Raw genomic sequence first — 20585 nt, 5'->3', positions numbered from 1 at the left:
CCCACCACCCCCACCCCCCAGCGTCCAGGGGCATCCTCCACCAGGCCCCCACTCATGTCCCCCAGCACACCGACCCCCAGCCACCAGGGGCACCCTCAACCAGGCCCCCACTCATGTCTCCCACCACCCCCACCCCCCAGCCACCAGGGGCACCCTCCACCAGGCCCCCACTCATGTCCAACTCATGTCTCCCACCACCACCACCCCCCAGCAGTGCAGGGGCACCCTCCACCAGGCCCCCAATCATGTCCCCCTGCACCCCCACCCCCCAGCATCCAGGGGCACCCTCCATCAGGCCCCCACTCATGTCTCCCACCACCCCCACCCCCAGGATCCAGGGGCACCCTCCACCAGGCCCCCACTCATGACTCCCACCACCCCCACCCCCCAGCATCCAGGGACACCCTCCACCAGGCCCCCATTCATGTCTCCCGCCACCCCCACCCCCCAGCATCCAGTGGCACCCTCCACCAGGCCCCCACGCATGCCTGTCACCCACCCCCACCACCCCAGCAGTGTGGGGCACCCTCCACCAGGCTCCCACCCATGTCTACCACCACCCCCACCCCCCAGCCACCATGGGCAGCCCCCACCAGGCCCCCACTCATGTCCAACTCATGTCTCCCACCACCCCCACCCCCCAGCAGTGCAGGGGCAGCCTCCACCAGGCCCCCACTCATGTCTCCCAACACCCCCACCCCCCAGCATCCAGGGGCAGCCTCCACCAGGCCACCACTCATGTCCCCCTGCACCCCCACCCCCCAGCAGTGCAGGGGCACCCTCCACCAGGCCCCCATGCATGTCTCCCACCACCCTCACCCCCCAGCCACCAGGGGCAGCCTCCACCAGGCCCCCACTCATGTCTCCCACCACCCCCACGCCCCAGCATCCAGGGGCACCCTCCACCAGGCCCCCACTCATGTCTCCCACCGCCCCCACCCCCCAGCATCTAGGGGCACCCTCCACCAGGCCCCTACTCATGTCCCCCTGTACCCCCACCCCCTCAGCAGTGCAGGGGCACCCTCCACCAGGCCCCCACTCATGTCTCCCACCACCCTCACCCCCCAGCCACCAGGGGCAGCCTCCACCAGGCCCCCACTCATGTCTCCCACCACCCCACCCCCCAGCAGTGCAGGGGCAGCCTCCACCAGGCCCCCACTCATGTCTCCCACCACCCCCACCCCCCAGCATCCAGGGGCACCCTCCACCAGGTCCCCACTCATGTCCCCCTGCACCCCAACCACCCAGCAGTGAAGGGGCACCCTCCACCAGGCCCCCACTCATGTCTCCCACCACCCCCACCCCCCAGCCACCAGGGGCAGCCTTCACCAGGCCCCCACTCATGTCTCCCACCACCCCCACCCCCCAGCATCCAGGGGCACCCTCCACCAGGCCCCCACTCATGTCCCCCTGCACCCCCACCCCCCAGCAGTGCAGGGGCACCCTCCACCAGGCCCCCACTCATGTCTCCCACCACCCCCACCCCCCAGTCACCAGGGGCAGCCTCCACCAGGCCCCCACTCATGTCCAACTCATGTCTCCCACCACCCCCAGCCCCCAGCAGTGTGGGGAACCATCCACCAGGCTCCCACCAAAGTCTACCACCACCCCCACACCCCAGCCACCATGGGCAGCCCCCACCAGGCCCCCACTCATGTCCAACTCATGTCTCCCACCACCCCCACCCCCCAGCATCCAGGGGCACCCTCCACCAGGCCCCCACTCATGTCCCCCTGCACCCCCATCCCCCAGCCACCAGGGGCACCCTCCACCAGGCCCCCAATCATGTCTCCCACCACCCCCACCCCTCAGCCACCAGGGGCAGCCTCCACCAGGCCCCCACTCATGTCCAACTCATGTCTCCCACCACCCCCACCCCCCAGCAGTGTGGGGCACCCTCCACCAGGCCCCCACTCATGTCTCCCACCACCCCCCCAGCATCCAGGGGCACCCTCCACCAGGCCACCACTCATGTCTCCCACCCACCCCACCCCCCCAGAAGCGTGGGGCACCCTCCACCAGGCTCCCACCCATGTCTACCACCACCCCCCACCCCCCAGCCACCATGGGCAGCCCCCACCAGGCCCCCACTCATGTCCAACTCATGTCTCCCACCACCCCCACCCCTCAGCAGTGCAGGGGCACCCTCCACCAGGCCCCCACTCATTTCTCCCACCACCCCCACCCCCCAGCATCCAGGGGCAGCCTCCACCAGGCCCCCACTCATGTCTCCCTCCACCACCACCCCCCAGCATCCAGGGGCAGCCTCCACCAGGCCCCCAATCATGTCTCCCACCACCCCCAACCCCCAGCCACCAGGGGCAGCCTCCACCAGGCCCCCACTCATGTCTCCCACCACCCCCACCCCCCAGCAGTGCAGGGGCAGCCTCCACCAGGCCCCCACTCATGTCTCCCACCACCCCCACCCCCCAGCATCCAGGGGCACCCTCCACCAGGCCCCCACTCATGTCTCCCACCCACCCCCACCCCCCCAGCAGTGTGGGGCACCCTCCACCATGCTCCCACCCATGTCTCCCACCACCCCCCAGCAGTGTGGGGCACCCTCCACCAGGCTCCCACCCAAGTCTACCACCACCCCCACCCCCAGCCACCATGGGCAGCACCCACCAGGCCCCCACTCATGTCCAACTCATGTCCCCCACCACCCCACCCCCCAGCAGTGCAGGGGCACCCTCCACCAGGCCCCCACTCATGTCCCCCTGAACCCCCACCCCCCAGCATCCAGGGGCACCCTCCACCAGGCCCCCACTCATGTCTCCCACCACCCCCAGCCCCCAGCATCCAGGGGCACCCTCAACCAGGCCCCCACTCATGTCCCCCTGCACCCCCACCCCCCAGCCACCACCAGGGGCACCCTCCACCAGGCCCCCACTCATGTCTCCCACCACCCCCACCCCCCAGCCACCAGTGGCAGCCTCCACCAGGTCAACACTCATGTCCCCCTGCAACCCCACTCCCCAGCCACCAGGGGCACCCTCCACCAGGCCCCCACTCATGCCTCCCACCACCCCCACCACCCAGCATCCAGGGGGACCCTCCACCAGGCCCCCACTCATGTCTCCCACCACCCCCACCCCCCAGCATCCAGCGGCACCATCCACCAGGCCCCGACTCATGTCTCCCACCCACCCCCACCCCCCCAGCAGTGTGGGGCACCCTCCACCAGGCTCCCACCCATGTCTACCACCACCACACCCCCCAGCCACCATGGGCAGCCCCCACCAGGCCCCCACTCATGTCCAACTCATGTCTCCCACCACCCCCACCCCCCAGCAGTGCAGGGGCACCCTCCACCAGGCCCCCACTCATGTCTCCCACCACCCCCACCCCCCAGCATCCAGGGGCAGCCTCCACCAGGCCCCCACTCATGTCTCCCACCACAACCACCCCCCAGCATCCAGGGGCAGCCTCCACCAGGCCCCCACTCATTTCTCCCACCACCCCCACCCCCCAGCCACCAGGGGCAGCCTCCACCAGGCCCTCACTCATGTCTCCCACCACCCCCACCCCCCAGCAGTGCAGGGGCAGCCTCCACCAGGCCCCCACTCATGTCTCCCACCACCCCCACCCCCCAGCATCCAGGGGCAGCCTCCACCAGGCCCCCACTCATGTCCCCCTGCACCCCCAACCCCCAGCAGTGCAGGGGCACCCTCCACCAGGCCCCCACTCATGTCTCCCACCACCCCACCCCCCCAGCCACCAGGGGCAGCCTCCACCAGGCCCCCACTCATGTCTCCCACCACCCCCACCCCCCAGCAGTGCAGGGGCAGCCTCCACCAGGCCCCCACTCATGTCTCCCACCACCCCCATCCCCCAGCATCCAGGGGCACCCTCCACCAGGCCCCCACTCATATCCCCCTGCACCACCACCCCCCAGCAGTGCAGGGGCACCCTCCACCAGGCCCCCACTCATGTCCCCCTGCACCCAGGTCCTCACAATCCCCAATCATGTGCGTTATGGTCAGCCTCCACAGCCAAAAGGCCCTACCAAGTAACCCATTCACCCACATGGAAATGGAAATTACATGTTACACCCCCAATGTACATAAAGCAAATTAACCCATGTCCGTCACACACAATGGTTGCAAATGAATGGAAAACACCCAACATTACATGCATGAAACCAATGAGATGATACCACACAGTGAAGTATGAAAACAAAATTTAATTAAAAAAAATTGCATGTCCGTCCAAAAAAATCAAAACTACAAATCCAAATCCAAAAAAATGTTGTTCAAAGTCACATTAAAAATAAAATCAATCCGAGAGATAAAAATAAATGCAAAGACCATTGCTCCATGGAGAATAAATCAAAAATAAAAAAATAAAACAATCCAATGAAGAACTATGTACAAAACATTCAAGGGTCCATGAGCCCAACTGAACAAAGGAAACCTACAAAAAACCCTAACTAAAATGCAACTATATACAAAAAGTAGAGCAGTGTCCGTTGACTCCAAATCATAAAAAGAAACAAATGAAACCTAAAACTAAAGTACTATATACAAAGGCGGCGGGAAAGTCCAGCGGCTCACTCCATGGTGTTCCGGGCCAGGGCATCATCAAACTCTTCGTCTATGTCCCGGAGGCGGTCCTGTTCCATGGCCCATAGGGTCCGCAGGGACAACGCCATCTGCTCCTCCAACCCCCTGCGGATTGCCTCGAGGCACTCGGGCCGCCTCAGGGCCCTCCGCATGGAGTTCTCCGCCCTGACCATCGTGAGCCGCGCCTCTGCTGGCCCAACCGCAGCCACACGGAAGACAATTCCTGTCCTGGGTCCTCCTGCCCTCCGGCCGATGCCTGCCCCTCCGATGTCGATGGCCCCGAGCCATGATGCCTCCCACGTTCACTCTGCTGCTGCCTCCGACGCAACTGCCTCTGCCAGCACGACGGCATCCAGGCTGATGGAATCCACTGACGCCGTCGTGCACGTGCCCTGCCTGATGATGCCGGCACATCCTCCATCTGCTGGGGTACATTTGCTGTGGTGTCCACCCCTGCTGGACCTCCGACTCCCGACTGTGGCAGGGATGGGATCCCCACTGAGCTGGCTGCATTGGTCAGGGCAGGTCCACAGGGGGCCCTGGTGGCATCTGGGCCGGAAGACGGCAAGGAGAACGACCGGCGTATAGCCTCCACAGAGGAGGAGAGGGCCGCCAGATTGGCCGACACATGCAGGAAACCCCGAACATGGAAGATCCCTATTGGGCTACGTCGGCACGGTGCTCTTCGTGATGATGTGCACGTCATCACGAATTGCACCCGCGCGCAATCGCGACCCCAATCAGGACCTTCTCCATACGGACATGGGACCCCTTGTCCGCAGGTGGAGGGGAGTCAGGTGACATGGACATCCCCTCTACCTGCGGACGGACCTGGGACGGGGCATCCCTGCTGGTGCATGGTGGTGCACTCACAGGGTCAGGGACAGCGACATGCACAGGCCCCTCCACGGTGACCTGTGCTGCCTCCTGCCCCTGCCCCTGGACTGCACCACTTGCACCAGCTGGGATGCCCCACCAGGCCCCATGTGTGCCTCAGTGGCGGCCTCCTCCTCCTCTGTGGAAACCACCAACCTGGATGGCACCTCACCGTCTTCCGCCGTAGTGGGGCCCCTGTGGGAGCTCACCCACCCCTTCCGCTGCAGCCGTGGGGGCATCCCTGCCGCCTTGCTCCACAGCGCCGTCTCCGCCCTCTTCTTCACTAGCCACTGCGTAGAGGAAGACATAGAACACAAGCATCAGGGTACTGTTCAATGGGCCCCTAGACAGGAAGCAATAGCAGATGACTACCACTGTCAAAGTACACTTCCATCATGTCCCTCCACAACACATGGGTCAGTCCAGGCAAAACACACACAGTAACAGGCATGGTGCATGCCATGGACATTTCCATACATGTCCAATGGACTCTTGAAACATACAATGATATGGAACTCACATGCATCATGGTCATGCCTATCACATGCACACACTTCACCTCAGTCACATCCATCTGGCCTCATACACCCCAAACACAGCGGATACAAGGGTAACTAGGCTGCATCAGTGAATCTGTGCATTGTCACACATATGTGTCATGCATCCATGGCATTCAAAAGTCACAGACACGCAGGTCAGGCACACAGACATGGCTACCATATATGTACCTGGCATCAGCACCCATCCCTCACTCCCACCCATGTCCAGGAACAGAGACTGGCATGCTCTCATGTGTAAAATCTGCATAGGGCTCCCCATGTGGCATTTAAACACATGCAACAACCATGTGGTTCACACATCACTGGTCGTACATGCATTACCATGATGTCCCTGCACACATACATGCCCGACATGGCAACCCCAGAGGCAGGAGTGGGTGGGCAACTGGGTCCTGGGGCTAGGCTGTGGAGCGATGTTATCCCAGTCGGGAGTCTTCAGTTCCAGCAGGGCTGGACAAAGCAACTGGACCCCTGCAAATGGCTGATGTGCAGGCACCAAATGGCAGGGCACGGTGGGAGCAGGCAGACAGGCAGGCAGGCAGCATCAGCAGATGGCACGTGGGAGGCTGCTTGGGGCACTGGGGGGCAGTAATTCGGCCTTCTGGGCAGGAGCATGGTCTTCTGCGTGTTTTCGCGTGGCCAGCTTGATACGGAGTGATTTGGCACGTGAAAATCCTGCACGTCAGCATGAAATTCGAGGAAAGGCCCTTAGCGCGTAAGCGCGTCAGCACGCATACGCGATTCTATTGGACCAAAGGCCCTCAGCGCGTAAGCGCGTCTGTGACGTGACCCGCACGGGTGTTTCCCTCATAGCACGTGATGACGGAGCACACGTGGAAAGACTGCACGTCAGAGTGTCATCGCGTGTAATTGGACAAAAGTGCGCGTACACGCGATTGGCCTATGTACGTGTATTTCAGGGGTGCGTGGGCACTTACACACGCGAGTACATCAGCGCACGTGTATACCGGGGTGCGCGGGAATTTCCACACGCTATTGGCCTGGGTACTGGATTTCAGGGGTGCGCGGGAAGTTTCACACGCGAGTACATCAGCGCACATGTATACCGGGGTGTGCGGGAATTTCCACACGCTATTGGCCTGGGTACTGGATTTCAGGGGTGCGCGGGAAGTTTCACACGCTCGCCTACAACACGCGCAAAGAAATACGTACACCAGTAGGAAGCAGGCATACGTCGACCCGCGACGCATAAATTTGCGCGCAAACAATATAACAAGCTCAGACGCCAGGATGAATATACCGTTCCTAGCAGCAGTGACCGTGGGCTACCAAAGGAGGAGGAGGAGGATAGTCAGGGCCAGAACCAGCCTTTTCGGGATGCCTGATGACCAGGTGTATGGGAGGTACAGGTTTCCACCACACATAATACTGGACCTGGTAAGTGAGTGGGAGGATGGCCTCACATCACCCACCCTGTGCTCCCAAGCACTCAGCCCCCTGGAGAAGGTCCTCAATGCACTGCACTTCTTAGCCACTGGATCATTTCAGCGGACAAGTGCCATAGTGGGTGGGGTGTCACAGGCCACGCAGTCACGCTGCCTACACCAGGTCTTGAACATCATCACTGCACGCCCATCAGTCCGCAGGCACATATACCTGCCCAGAACACCTGCAGAAAGGCATGCTGCCGCCCTGGATTTTTAAGGTGTGGCACGATTCCCCAAAGTGCTAGGTGCCATCGACTGCACCCATGTGGCTCTACGTCCCCCCAGGGCATCTGAGCACATCTATAGGAACCGCAAGCACTGGCATTCCATCAACGTGCAGGTTGTATGTAATGCCAAGGGTATCATCACCTCAGTATATGCCAACTATCCCGGGTCCACCCACGACAGCTTAATTTACCGAATGTCCACCCTAAGCCGGGACCTAGAAGCTGGGCGGCATGGCGATACATGGCTGATTGGTGAGTATGAATGCCACTGCACATGCATGCATGTCAGATACTGAGCAAGGTCACAACCCCACCAATGATACCAATCACCACCTCCACACGGGACAGTGCCTACCCTCTTAGCCCCCACATGATGACGCCAATTCGGAACCCCACCATGCCACCCGAGGTAAGATATAACACAGCCCACATTGCAACCCGGGGCATAGTGGAGCGCACATTCGGAGTGCTTAAGTCACGCTTTCGCTCCCTTGACCGTTCTGGCGGGCAGCTGTTATACGCTCCCCCAGTAGTGTGCAGGATCATAGTGGCAGCATGTGTCCTGCACAACGTTGCAACACGCCGGGGCCTGGCCGTGGACATGGTGGTGGCCCCACATCCCCAACCACATGCACGGCCGCTGCGCATGGGAGGGGAAAGGGCACGGGGGAGGCAGCCCGTACACAGCTAGTGGCTAATTACTTCACCTAGAAATCACACCCCTGTGGAGTGCACACTGCCCTGGCACATACCATCTGACAATCAATGATGACTCAACCTGACACTGATCCTGAATGTCTGGAGAATCAACCGTAAAAACCATATCAGCCTGAGATTGTTCACCTGGAAGTGTTACAATGTGCGCATCCCTACCTACACAGACACCACCAATGCAGTTTTGTGAAAAAACACATTCTAGCAGCTAAAATGAATACCCACTTGCAAAATGCAACATGAGGACAGTGCCATGTCACCCAACCCATCCCCAGCACCGCCACACGACACACCGTGCCATGTCATGCTATGTGCAGGTAAACAAAGTAATCCCCACAACATGACACAAGTGTCACAATGTACAATGTCCCTAATTGAAACTCGCGACACCTGAAATGCTCACAGTAATGCAGGATCAACAACACACTTGAGCAGGTATTTAGCAATAACACTTATCAGCCACTGACCCTCAAAACTACCATTAACATGACATTACGAATGTAAGGAATTAGTAGTCTCACCACCTGGAAATGCCTGCACTCCCACCACTTCCAACTGTACAGTGTTGCTGCCATGTAGAGTTGTAGGTGCACTGCTGCCAACATGGACCCCATCTCCAAACTAGAGGGCCTTGTGTAGACATGAGGAAAGGACCTGCAAATTAGGAGGTAGACACGGATGATGAGTTACACATCAATGCAACATGCAGTGTACAACACAACCGCAATATGCACTAGGAATGTATACACAGTATTGACTAGACTACCCACACATGTAGTGGGAGTCCAATGTCACCATGTACGTCAATGTCACTTAGCCACACCCTTTGCAAGCCCATGGAAACGGGAAGCAGGAGGGGTGTGTGTGACAAAAACCCAAGCATCTGAACCAAATACATGACAAACCTGCATGTGCCCAGCCACAATGCAGCGTATGCCCACAGGAGCCACGGAAGGCAACACATTGTCCCAAAAAAAAAATAAAAAAACATAAAAAATAAAAAAAAATAAAAAATGGCCATTAATGGGCCCGGGGGGGTTGGGGAGGCCACCCAGGAGGTCCGAGGACAGGGTGCACACCAAAACCCACCTGTGTGGATCTTGGGGAAAAAAAACACCTCCATGGGCTCATGGCCCACACGGCTACCCTATTGTGGGAGTATCACTGCTGTCGCTATTATCACCCTGTGCAGCTGCATCCGGAGGTGGTTGCACTATGGGAGGCAGCCCATGCAAAGCCCTAGTCTGTTCCTCCATGGCTGCAAGCATGCGGGTGTGGTAGGTCTCGTTCTGGAGGATGAGTGTGCGGAGGTCCCCATGCAACAACTCACGGAATGCCCGGACCTCCGCCCTAGTTGCCTGCATCTCAGCTGAGAGCGTACGGGTGAGACTCTCCAGCTGCTGTTCTGTCCTTCGGTTTGTTGAAGCCTCAAGCTCAACAAGAGTCGTCCTGAGGTGAAGGAGCTCCTGCCTCAGGGCTTCCCTGTGGCCCTGGGACTCTATGGAGATGGCTTCCTGCAGATTCGCCAGTGCCGCCCGCCTGTCCCTGTTGGACGCCAACATGTCCTCCCTGTGTGACTGGCAGATGGAGTTGGTTGCCTGATGTAGGTGCTCCATCAGCCTTTCGGGGGGGACAATGGAAGTGGCCACCCTATCCATGGCCTGAGCCATCATCTCTGATGATGCTGCCTGTTGGGTTGCCATACCGTAAATGGATTGCTCCCATGTGGTATTGCCAGGTGGCGTACGGCCACCACGTCGGCGGGCACCACACCTGTCTGGGGCAGGGCGAACTGCGCCTTGCTGTGCTGGCACTGCCTGAGGCTGCAGGACTGCATTCCCCCTCTGATCTGCTGGCCCAGGAACAGGATCAGATGTCGCGGAGTGCGACCCTGCATCCGTAACCACCAAAGGCATAGCTGCCAACACTGACATCCCCATTGAGGGTTCTGACCCTGGTGCAGGTGGGTGGGACAGAACAGAATCCCTCCCAGGAACACTCACCTGCGACGGCATGTAGGTCTCATCATCCGAATCAACATCTGAGTACAGCTCGGGGGAGGTGCAGCCAGAGACACCCCTTGAGAGCATGACCTGCAGCAGTTGTGGGTTCTCACCCACCACCACACCACGTCCCTCACTGGTGGTCGGTCGGCCCTCGGACCCCTCCTGGGTCTGCACCATCTCCACAACCCCAGCAGTATCAGGTGCGTCTTCCCCTGTAAAGACATAAAAGAAAACAAATGGAAACAGGCATTAGCACCATGGCACACAATGAGGGCTGAGAAGCAAGAGAACCAGTACTTGATTGACACATGTCCCACATGACTAAAACCCTCCCATGCATGCACCCTCACTGCGTATGAAGGGCAGGCAAATGGCACACACTGATGACACCAAGATGGAAGATGAACACATTTTCTGCATGCTGCCTGGCAGTGGCATCACACATTGGCCTGTGATTGCCAGGTGAAATACACATGCCATCACACAGATGGCATGTACCATTGCTATTGAGTGAAGATGGAGAGGAGGGCAGCACTTATTCATTCAGTCCAGTTCCCGCATGTAATAGCTTTTCTAATTCAAACAGGTCTGATTTTTCACCTGGAGCTGCCAGTCCAAAATGGTCCGATTGCACAGGGACATGTGTGAACAAATGATATCCAGGTAACAAAGTCACTCCACTTTACCATAGCCATGTCAGACATGTGACTACAGGACTGAGAAATGCCTAGTAAAAGTGGGGGAATGCAAACAATCTGCCTGAATGAACAGAGAAAAATAAGCAGCAATATTGTGGCAAGGTGACACTTCAGGGGCAACTGGCGTGCTGTTGGCCTAGATGTCTACTGTTGGCAGAAGGGCTACTGCTATGGCCAAATGCTGCTGCGCAGAATGTATTGCATGAAGCACATGGGTGACCCAAACGACTCAGGCGCACACACCCTCACCTGGCACACAAACAGAAGCCCTCACACACACACCATGCACATGGATGACACACACATGCATGTGCACTCACCGGACAATGTCTCATAATCAGGCAGATCTCCCACGCCTTGGATCTGTTCCTCCGTGACGTAGGTCCCAGCGACTGACTCATGTGGAGTGAGTTCCATGTCTTCTACTGGAGACCCACCTCCAGTCACTAGAGTTGCGGCATGACCTGAGGCCAGTTTATTCTTTGCCCTGCGCTTTAGGTCATTCCAGCGCTTATAGCAATCATTGGCTGTGCGCCTCACGATGCCAAGGGCACTTACGATGTCCGCAACGGTCTGCCAGTGTGCCTGGCGTTGTGCAGGTGTGGTCTTGGATCCTGCAACAATGACCATCCCGTTATCATGTCCGGACACATACTCGACAAGTGCATTCAGTTCGGCATCCGTGAAGCTGGGCTTCCTTGACGGGCCGGATAGTGTAGCCGTGTCTGTGGCATCAGCCTGTGCCAGACGAGCACTCTTCCTCTTCCGCTTGGAAGGTGGTGGTGATCCTGAGTGTCCTGCGCTGCTCTGGACACTAGGGCCAGGAGCCCTGGTGGACTCTGTATCAGGAGTGTGGGATTGCACACTCAGCATGGGAGTTGGTGCAGGCATTGGCTCAAGTGTAATGGTGTCAGGGGGAATGTCAGCAGGATGGACTAGGACCAACACTGTCCTGGCTGGGTGTGTGAGAGCTGGGGTGGATGGAGCCGCAGCTGCCCCTGCAGCCTCTCCACCCTGCCTACTTGGGGCAGCAGATGACCTTGCTGCCCCAGATCCACGTGGCCTGATGGCATCAACGTGCATCAGCGCACGTGTCATAGGCCTGCTGACCTGGAAGTCAGCCATGGAGTCAGCCAGGTCTGGTGCCTCAATGGGCTGGTCCAACAAGGGCTGAGCATGGATGGTGTCAGCCACATAAGCCTCAACCAGGGGGGGGATTATGGGTGCCCTTGACTGGTCCTCCACACATGGGGGGACAGGGTCACCCTGCAAGTAACGACCACGTCCCCTACCGGATCCACCACGGCCACCACTTGTGGCTCGTCCACCTTTGCCACCCTTACGGAATCCTCGCCTCCCAACCATGGCACTGATGTTAATGTGCGTATGGGAGTGGCTGTAAACTATTGTCCTGGGCAATTGGGGGTCAAAGGGGTTGGGTACCAGATGGTAATTGTACCCTAGTGCTCTAGCAAGGCTGAATGTGACCCCTGGGGAAAGATGACGGGTCACGCAACGCACAGGAAGCCCAAAAAAGGGAGATGACGTGCACGCAACCCCTCCTAGACCACGTGTGCGGAAAAAAAAAACCTGCACTACGCTTTGGCACCCAGTAACACAAGAATGAATGTATGCGTGTCACACGCAGACTAGAATGACCTCTGAAGGGGTAGGCTACACACGGGGCAAGCACAGATGTTAGATACGTGCGTGACTCACCGTCTGCCAGGAAAAAGAGCGTGAAAAAGAAGCACGTTTGGTTGGCAACACCCCCACCAAAAGAAGATTTGTACGCTGTTTTAGGAGACAGTAGAAGGGAACACTGTTTGAGGGAACAGGCCCAGGAAAACCAGAAAAAGAGAAAAAAGAGAAAAAGCTGTCAGAGGTAACAGGGAGTACGAACTTGAAACGCTGTGAAGTAAATCACGTGTGAAACGACAAGAAGTACAGAATTCACCCACTCGCTCGCCACGAAAAGCACGTACAAGGAAATGGTGTTCTACACGTACCTTTTATGCAGGCCCACACGTCCAGCGTCACTTACGCGGCGTGTACGCGCTAGGGCCATTTCCACCAATTACACGCTTTGTCACTTCTGCGTGTAGGGCCATTTCCACCAATTACACGCTTTGTCACTTCTGCGTGTAGGGCCATTTCCACCAATTACACGCTTTGTCACTTCCGCGTGTACGCGCTAAGGCCATTTCCACCAATTACACGCTTTGTCACTTCTGCGTGTAGGGCCATTTCCACCAATTACACGCTTTGTCACTTCCGCGTGTACGCGCTAAGGCCATTTCCACCAATTACAGCTTTGACACTCGGACGTGTCCTTCATTTGTTTAACACGCAACATTTCCAACGTGTGCCCTATTCAACGTGCACGTGACTTCATAGACGCGCATACGCTGGTGGCCTTTGGGCCAATGAATGTACAGTGTGCTAATGCGTTTACGCGCTAAGGGCCTTTCCTCGAATTACACGCAGACGTGTTGGAATTTCACGTGCAAAATCACTCCGTATCAAGCTGGCCACGCGTTCACACACGGAAGAACGCGCTCCTGCCCAGAAGGCCGAATTACTGCCCCCCCAGAGCCCTGAGCATGCTCCCACCTGCCATCTGCTGCTGCCTCACTGCCTGCTGCCCACGTGCCCTGCCATTTGCTGCCTGCACATCAGCCAGGAGTGCTGTTGCTGTGACCACCCCTGCTGGAACCGAAGACTCCCGACTGCTTTTCCATCGCCCCACAGCCCAGCCCCAGGACCCAGTTGCCCACCCACTCCTGCCTCTGGGGTTGCCATGTCGGGCAAGGAGGCAGAGGGGCACCAGCTTAACTGCCACCAAAGTTGGTGTCCTGGTGGAGCATGTCCTGGGGCAGTATGATGCCCTCTTCGGAAGGTTGCGCGCCGACAAGGAAGGACGGACTCGGATCTGGATGGACATCGTGACTGCCATCAACGCGGAGGAGGTGGCAGTCTGCGACTACGAACGTGTCAGGAAGCACTGGGAGGACTTCAGGTCCAGGACCCTCAACAAGGCCCGGCGCCTCCTGAAGGAAGCGGATGCTAAGGGGCTCCGGGGCCACTTGTCGGAAGATCAGATGAGGGTCCTGGAACGCATATCCCCAGCGCTCCACATCCAGGTCCTTGAGAAGCAGACCCGTCTGGAGTCAAGCGGTAAGTGTACATGCATACTGATTGTAAGCTGTGCGTGTGGTGGTGTGCCAGGAGTGTGCAGGTTGAACATGTATTTTTATGTGGCCAAGTAGGGGGGGGTGTGCAGGGCCATGAGGGTGACACATGCGAGGGGTCTCATGTGTGACACATGGATGGTGCTTGTGTGTGTGGGCTTGCATGGCACAGGATGTGGAGGAATGATTGTCAGGTGTGACATGGATGTCGATCAAAACACAGCGACAGTTGGCGGGGGTGTACACATGCATGCAAGTTTGGTGTTGTGTGTGCATGTGTAGTGTACTCCCTATGTTGCATGTGATTTGTGGATGACCTTTGGCTGCTCATGCTGTTGTATCTGAATGGATGGTGCTGGCTTTTGCAATATGGCTGTGGTATGACTCATGTGTGCAAGTTGAAATGACATGTGTGTTGGGGATTGTGATGCCATGTCTGAGGTTTACCAATGCCACTCATGTATAACTGTCATGTGTGTATGAGTCCATTTTACAGTGCCCTGATGCCTGTGTTTTCTTTCTCCCTGTCTGCAGCGTCAACTGATGAAGAGGGCGGAGAAGGTGCTCTGGAGCACAGCGGCAGGGGTCGCACCACCAGCCGGAGACGCAAGGCCCGGATCCCCTCCCAGGTTGTGATCTCGTCGGGGAGTGAGGAGTCCGGTGCCGTGTCCCAGGCCGCAGCTGCCGAGGGGAGGTCCAAGAGGCGGAGGTTGGAGTTGGACTCCTCGGCAGCAGAAGGGGCAGCTGGGACCCCATAGGGCCCAACGGAGGAAGATGGCACGGAGTCATCCAGGTTGGTGGGGGTTTTGGTGGAGGAGGAGGCCGTGCAAGCAACAGTGGCGGGGTCTGGAGGTGGGGATTCCACTGGTGCTAGTGGTGCAGTGCAGGATCAGGGACAGGAGGCAGCACAGGCCGCCGCGGAGGTGCCTGTGTGCAATCCTGTCCCTGCTCCTGTCACTGCATCATCTTGCACCAGCGGGGATGCCTACCTCCAGACCCGTTCTCAGGGAGGGGATTGGCTTACAACACCTGGCCTTCCTCTCCCTGCGGATGTGGCTATCCTGCACCAGGTTGTGCCTGTCCAGGGTGGGGTGGCGTTGCGTCAACGGGCCATGTGAGTTGACCTGCAGTATTTTCATGATGAGTCTGCACGTCTTCTCGCATGGCTCGTTGACCGCGTTGACCCACTGGGACAGCTCACCAGGGCTGGATTCCTCCGTTTCCTGGACCTTGTTCCGACCCCCTTCTCCACAGAACCCCCTATGCCCCAGTCGTCCTCCATGTCATCTTCCCACCCATGTGTCACCTGGGTGCCCTGTGGAGCTGCCTCCGACCGTGCGGCCAGGCTGGTGGACAACAGATCCCTGCCACAGTCGGGAGTCGGACGTCCAGCAGGGGTGGCCACATCAACGACTGCACCCCAGCTGGAGGAGGATGTGCAGGCACCATCGAACAGGGCACATGGACAGCAGCAGCTGCAGCAGCAGGAGGCTGTAGGTGGGAGCCACGATAGCTCGGGCCCTTCAACATCGGAGGGGCAGGCATCGGCCGGAGGGCAGGAGGACACTGGACGGGAAGTGTCTTCCGTGTGGCAGCGGTTGGGCCACGCCATAGATGCGGAGCGGCGGCGGGCGGAGGAGGCGCGGCTCACGATGGTCAGGGAGGAGAACTCCATGTGGAGGGCCCTGAGGCGGGCCGAGTGCCACGAGGCAATCCGCAGGGAGTTGGAGGTGAACATGTCGGCGTCCCTGCGGACCCTCGGGGCCATGGAACAGGACCACCTCCGGGACATAGACGAGGAGTTCGATGATGCCCTGGCCCGGAACACCACTAAGTGAGCCGCTGGACTGGCCCGCCGCCATTGTATATAGTTATTTAGTGATAGGTTTCCTTTATAGTTTATTTTTATTTGGAGTCGACGGACACTGCTCCACCTTTTGTATATAGTTCCATTTAGGTTTCATTTCTTCTCTTGGGATGATGGACCCTGAATACTTTGTACATAGTTGGACTTTGGATTTGGATATTTTTTTTACTATGAATATTTTTTCCCATGGAGCAATGGTTTTCTATTTCTTTTTTCCCTTCATTTCCTTTTCATGACTTGAACTTTTTTTTGGATTATCATTTATTAATTTTAATTTGAAAAGGGACAGCCAGCTTGATTTTGTTATTATTTTACTTGTGTATTTTGGTTAATTTTGATTGCCATTGCTGTTGTTTTTAATACATTATTTGGATTTTTTCATTCTTCAATGTGTGGTTTCATCTCATTGTTTTCATGCAGGTCATGATATGGGTTTTCAGGTTCACTTGCAACCATTGTGTGTGTGTGAGACACATGTGTTGATTTACATTGTTTCCCTTGGAGTAGTATCATGGGCACATGTAATACTTGGTTGTGTCTTTGGGCTGTGGTGGCTGGCCATGAGGCACATGCTTGAGGATTGTCAGGGTCTGTGGGCAGGGGGACATGAGTGGGGGCCTGGTGGAAGGTGCCCCTGGATGCTGGGGGGTGGGGGTGGTGGGAGACATGAGTGGGGGCCTGGCGGAGGCTGCCCATGGTGGCTGGGGGGTGGGGGTGGTGGGAGACATGGGTGGGGGCCTGGTGGAGGGTGCCCCACACTGCTGGGGGGGGTGGGGGTGGTGGGAGACATGAGTGGGGGCCTGGCGGGGGCTGCCCATGGTGGCTGGGGGGTGGAGGGGTGGTAGACATGGGTGGGAGCCTGGTGGGGGCTGCCCCTGCACTGCTGGGGGGTGGGGGTGGGTGGGAGACATGGGTGGGGGCCTGGTGGGGGCTGCCCATGGTGGCTGGGGGGTGGGGGTGGTGGTAGACATGGGTGGGAGCCTGGTGAGGGTGCCCCACACTGCTGGGGGGGTGGGGGTGGTGGGAGACATGAGTGGGGGCCTGGCGGAGGCTGCCCATGGTGGGTGGGGGGTGGGGGTGGTGGCAGACATGAGTGGGAGCCTGGTGGGGGCTGCCCCTGCACTGCTGGGGGTGGGGGTAGGTGGGAGACATGAGTGGGGGCCTGGTGGAGGCTGCCCCTGCACTGCTGGGGGTGGGGGTGGGTGGGAGACAGGAGTGGGGGCCTGGTGAGGGCTGCCCATGGTGGCTGGGGGGTGGGGGTGGTGGTAGACATGGGTGCGAGCCTGGTGGAGGGTGCCCCACACTGCTGGGGGGGGTGGGGGTGGGTGGGAGACATGAGTGGGGGCCTGGTGGAGGCTGCCCCTGGTCGCTGGGGGGTGGGGGTGGTGGGAGACATGAGTGGGGTCTGGTGGAGGGTGCCCCTGCACTGCTGGGGGGTGGGGGTGCAGGGGGACATGAGTCGGGGCCTGGTGGAGGGTGCCCCTGGATGCTGGGGGGTGGGGGTGCAGGGGGACATGAGTGGGGGCCTGGTGGAGGGTACCCCTGGATGCTGGGGGGTGGGGGTGGTGGGAGACATGAGTGGGGGCCTGGTGGAGGGTGCCCCACACTGCTGGCGGGGTGGCGGGTGGTGGGAGACATGAGTGGGGGCCTGGCGGAGGCTGCCCATGGTGGCTGGGGGGTGGGGGTGATGGGAGACATGGGTGGGGGCCTGGTGGAGGGTGCCCCTGCACTGCTGGGGGGTGGGGGTGGTGGGAGACATGAGTGGGGGCCTGGTGGAGGGTGCCCCACACTGCTGGGGGGGTGGGGGTGGTGGGAGACATGTGTGGGGGGCTGGCGGGGGCTGCCCATGGTGGCTGGGGGGTGGGGGGGTGGTAGACATGGGTGGGAGCCTGGTGGGGGCTGCCCCTGCACTGCTGGGGGGTGGGGATGGGTGAGAGACATAAGTGGGGGCCTGGTGGGGGCTGCCCATGGTGGCTGGGGGGTGGGGGTGGTGGTAGACATGGGTGGGAGCCTGGTGGAGGGTGCCCCACACTGCTTGGGGGGGTGGGGGTGGTGGGAGACATGAGTAGGGGCCTGGCGGAGGCTGCCCATGGTGGGTGGGAGGTGGGGGTGGTGGGAGACATGAGTGGGAGCCTGGTGGGGGCTGCCCCTGCACTGCTGGGGGTGGTGGTGGGTGGGAGATATGAGTGGGGGCCTAGTGGGGGCTGTGCATGGTGGCTGGGGGGTGGGGGTGGTGGTAGACATGGGTGGGAGCCTGGTGGAGGGTGCCCCACACTGCTGGGGGGGTGGGGGTGGTGGGAGTCATGAGTGGGGGCCTGGCGGAGGCTGCCCATGGTGGGTGGGGGGTGGGGGTGGTGGGAGACATGGGTGGGGGCCTGGTGGAGGGTGCCCCACACTGCTGGGGGGGTGGGGTGGTGGGAGACATGAGTGGGGGCCTGGTGGGGGCTTCCCATGGTGGCTGGGGTGGGGGGGTGGTAGACACGGGTGGGAGCTTGGTGGAGGGTGCCCCTGCACTGCTGGGGGGTGGAGGTGGGTGGGAGACATGAGTGGGGGCCTGTTGGGGGCTGCCCATGGTGGCTGGGGGGTGGGGATGGTGGGAGACATGAGTGGGGGCCTGGTGGAGGCTGCCCCTGGTGGCTGGGGGGTGGGGGTGGTGGGAGACATGAGTGGGGGCCTAGTGGAGGGTGCCCCTGCACTGCTGGGGGGTGGGGGTGCAGGGGGACATGAGTTTGGGCCTGGTGGAGGGTGCCCCTGGATGCTGGGGGGTGGGGGTGGTGGGATACATGAGTGGGGGCCTGGTGGAGGGTGCCCCACACTGCTGGGGGGATCGGGGTGCAGTGGGGCATGAGTGGGGGCCTGGTGGAGGGTGCCCCTGGATGCTGGGGGGTGGGGGTGGTGGGAGACATGAGTGGGGGCCTGGTGGAGGCTGCCCCTGCACTGCTGGGTGGTGGGGGCGGTGGGAGACATGAGTGGGGGCCTGGTGGAGGGTGCCCCTGGATGCTGGGGGGTGGGGGTGGTAGGAGACATGAGTGGGGGCCTGGTGGAGGGTGCCCCTGGATGCTGGGGGGTGGGGGTGCAGGGGGACATGAGTGGGGGCCTGGTGGAGGGTGCCCCTGGATGCTGGGGGGTGGGGGTGGTGGGAGACATGAGTGGGGGCCTGGTGGAGGGTGCCCCACACTGCTGGGGGGGTGGGGGTAGGTGGGAGACATGAGTGGGGGCCTGGCGGAGGCTGCCCATGGTGGCTGGGGGGTGGGGGTGGTGGGAGACATGAGTGGGGGCCTGGTGGAGGGTGCCCCACACTGCTGGGGGGGTGGGGGTGGTGGGAGACATGAGTGGGGGCCTGACGGAGGCTGCCCATGGTGGGTGGGGGGTGGGGGTGGTGGGAGACATGGGTGGGGGCCTGGTGGAGGGTGCACTACACTGCTGGGGGGGTGGGGGTGGTGGGAGACATGAGTGGGGGCCTGGTGGGGGCTGCCCATGGTAGCTGGGGGGTGGGGGGTGGTAGGCACGGGTGGGAGCCTGGTGGAGGGTGCCCCTGCACTGCTGGGGGGTGGGGGTGGGTGGGAGATATGGGTGGGGGCCTGGTGGAGGGTGCCCCACACTGCTGGGGGGGTGGGTGGGAGACATGAGTGGGGGCCTGGCAGGGGCTGCCCATGGTGGCTGGGGGGTGGGGGTTTGGTAGACATGGGTGGGAGCCTGGTGGGGGCTGCCCCTGCACTGCTGGGGGGTGGGGGTGGGTGTGAGACATGAGTGGGGGCCTGGTGGGGGCTGCCCATGGTGGCTGGGGGGTGGGGGTGGTGGGAGACATGAGTGGGGGCCTGGCAGAGGCTGCCCATGGTGGGTGGGGGGTGGGGGTGGTGGGAGACATGGGTGGGGGCCTGGTGGAGGGTGCCCCACACTGCTGGGGGGTGGGGGTGTTGGGAGACATGAGTGGGGGCCTGGCGGAGGCTGCCCATGGTGGGTGGGGGGTGGGGGTGGTGGTAGACATGGGTGGGAGCCTGGTTGGGGCTGCCCATGGTGGCTGGGGGTGGGTTTGATAGGGGACATGAGTGGGGGCCTGGTGGAGGGTGCCCAACAATTTCCTGGGGGGTTGGGGGTGGGAGACATGAGCAGGTGTGCAGGGTAGTCCCCTGTTTTGTGGGCTGCCTGCAGGGGCCGTGGAGGGTGTACAGGAAACACCTGTGAGGACCCACCCAGCCTAATTGCGTGTGTAACTTCCCGCACACCCCTGTAATACACGTACCCAGCCAAATCGCATGTGATGATTCCCGCGCACCCCTGTAATACACGTACCCTGGCTAATCGCATGTAATACTTCCCACGTGCCCCTGATATGAACGTTACCCGCTTTGCGTTCCTTGTTTGGCAGCCCTGTAAACTGGTCCAGGGTTGGCGCTGCCCTTTGCGATGATTTAGCGATTTTGATGGCTTTT

Source organism: Ambystoma mexicanum, chromosome 4p (assembly GCF_040938575.1).
Source record: "Ambystoma mexicanum isolate Mex_15411 chromosome 4p, UKY_AmexF1_1, whole genome shotgun sequence".
NCBI lineage: Eukaryota > Metazoa > Chordata > Amphibia > Caudata > Ambystomatidae > Ambystoma > Ambystoma mexicanum.
The sequence above is the reverse complement of the archived record's forward strand: the minus strand, read 5'-3'. Positions refer to the sequence as shown.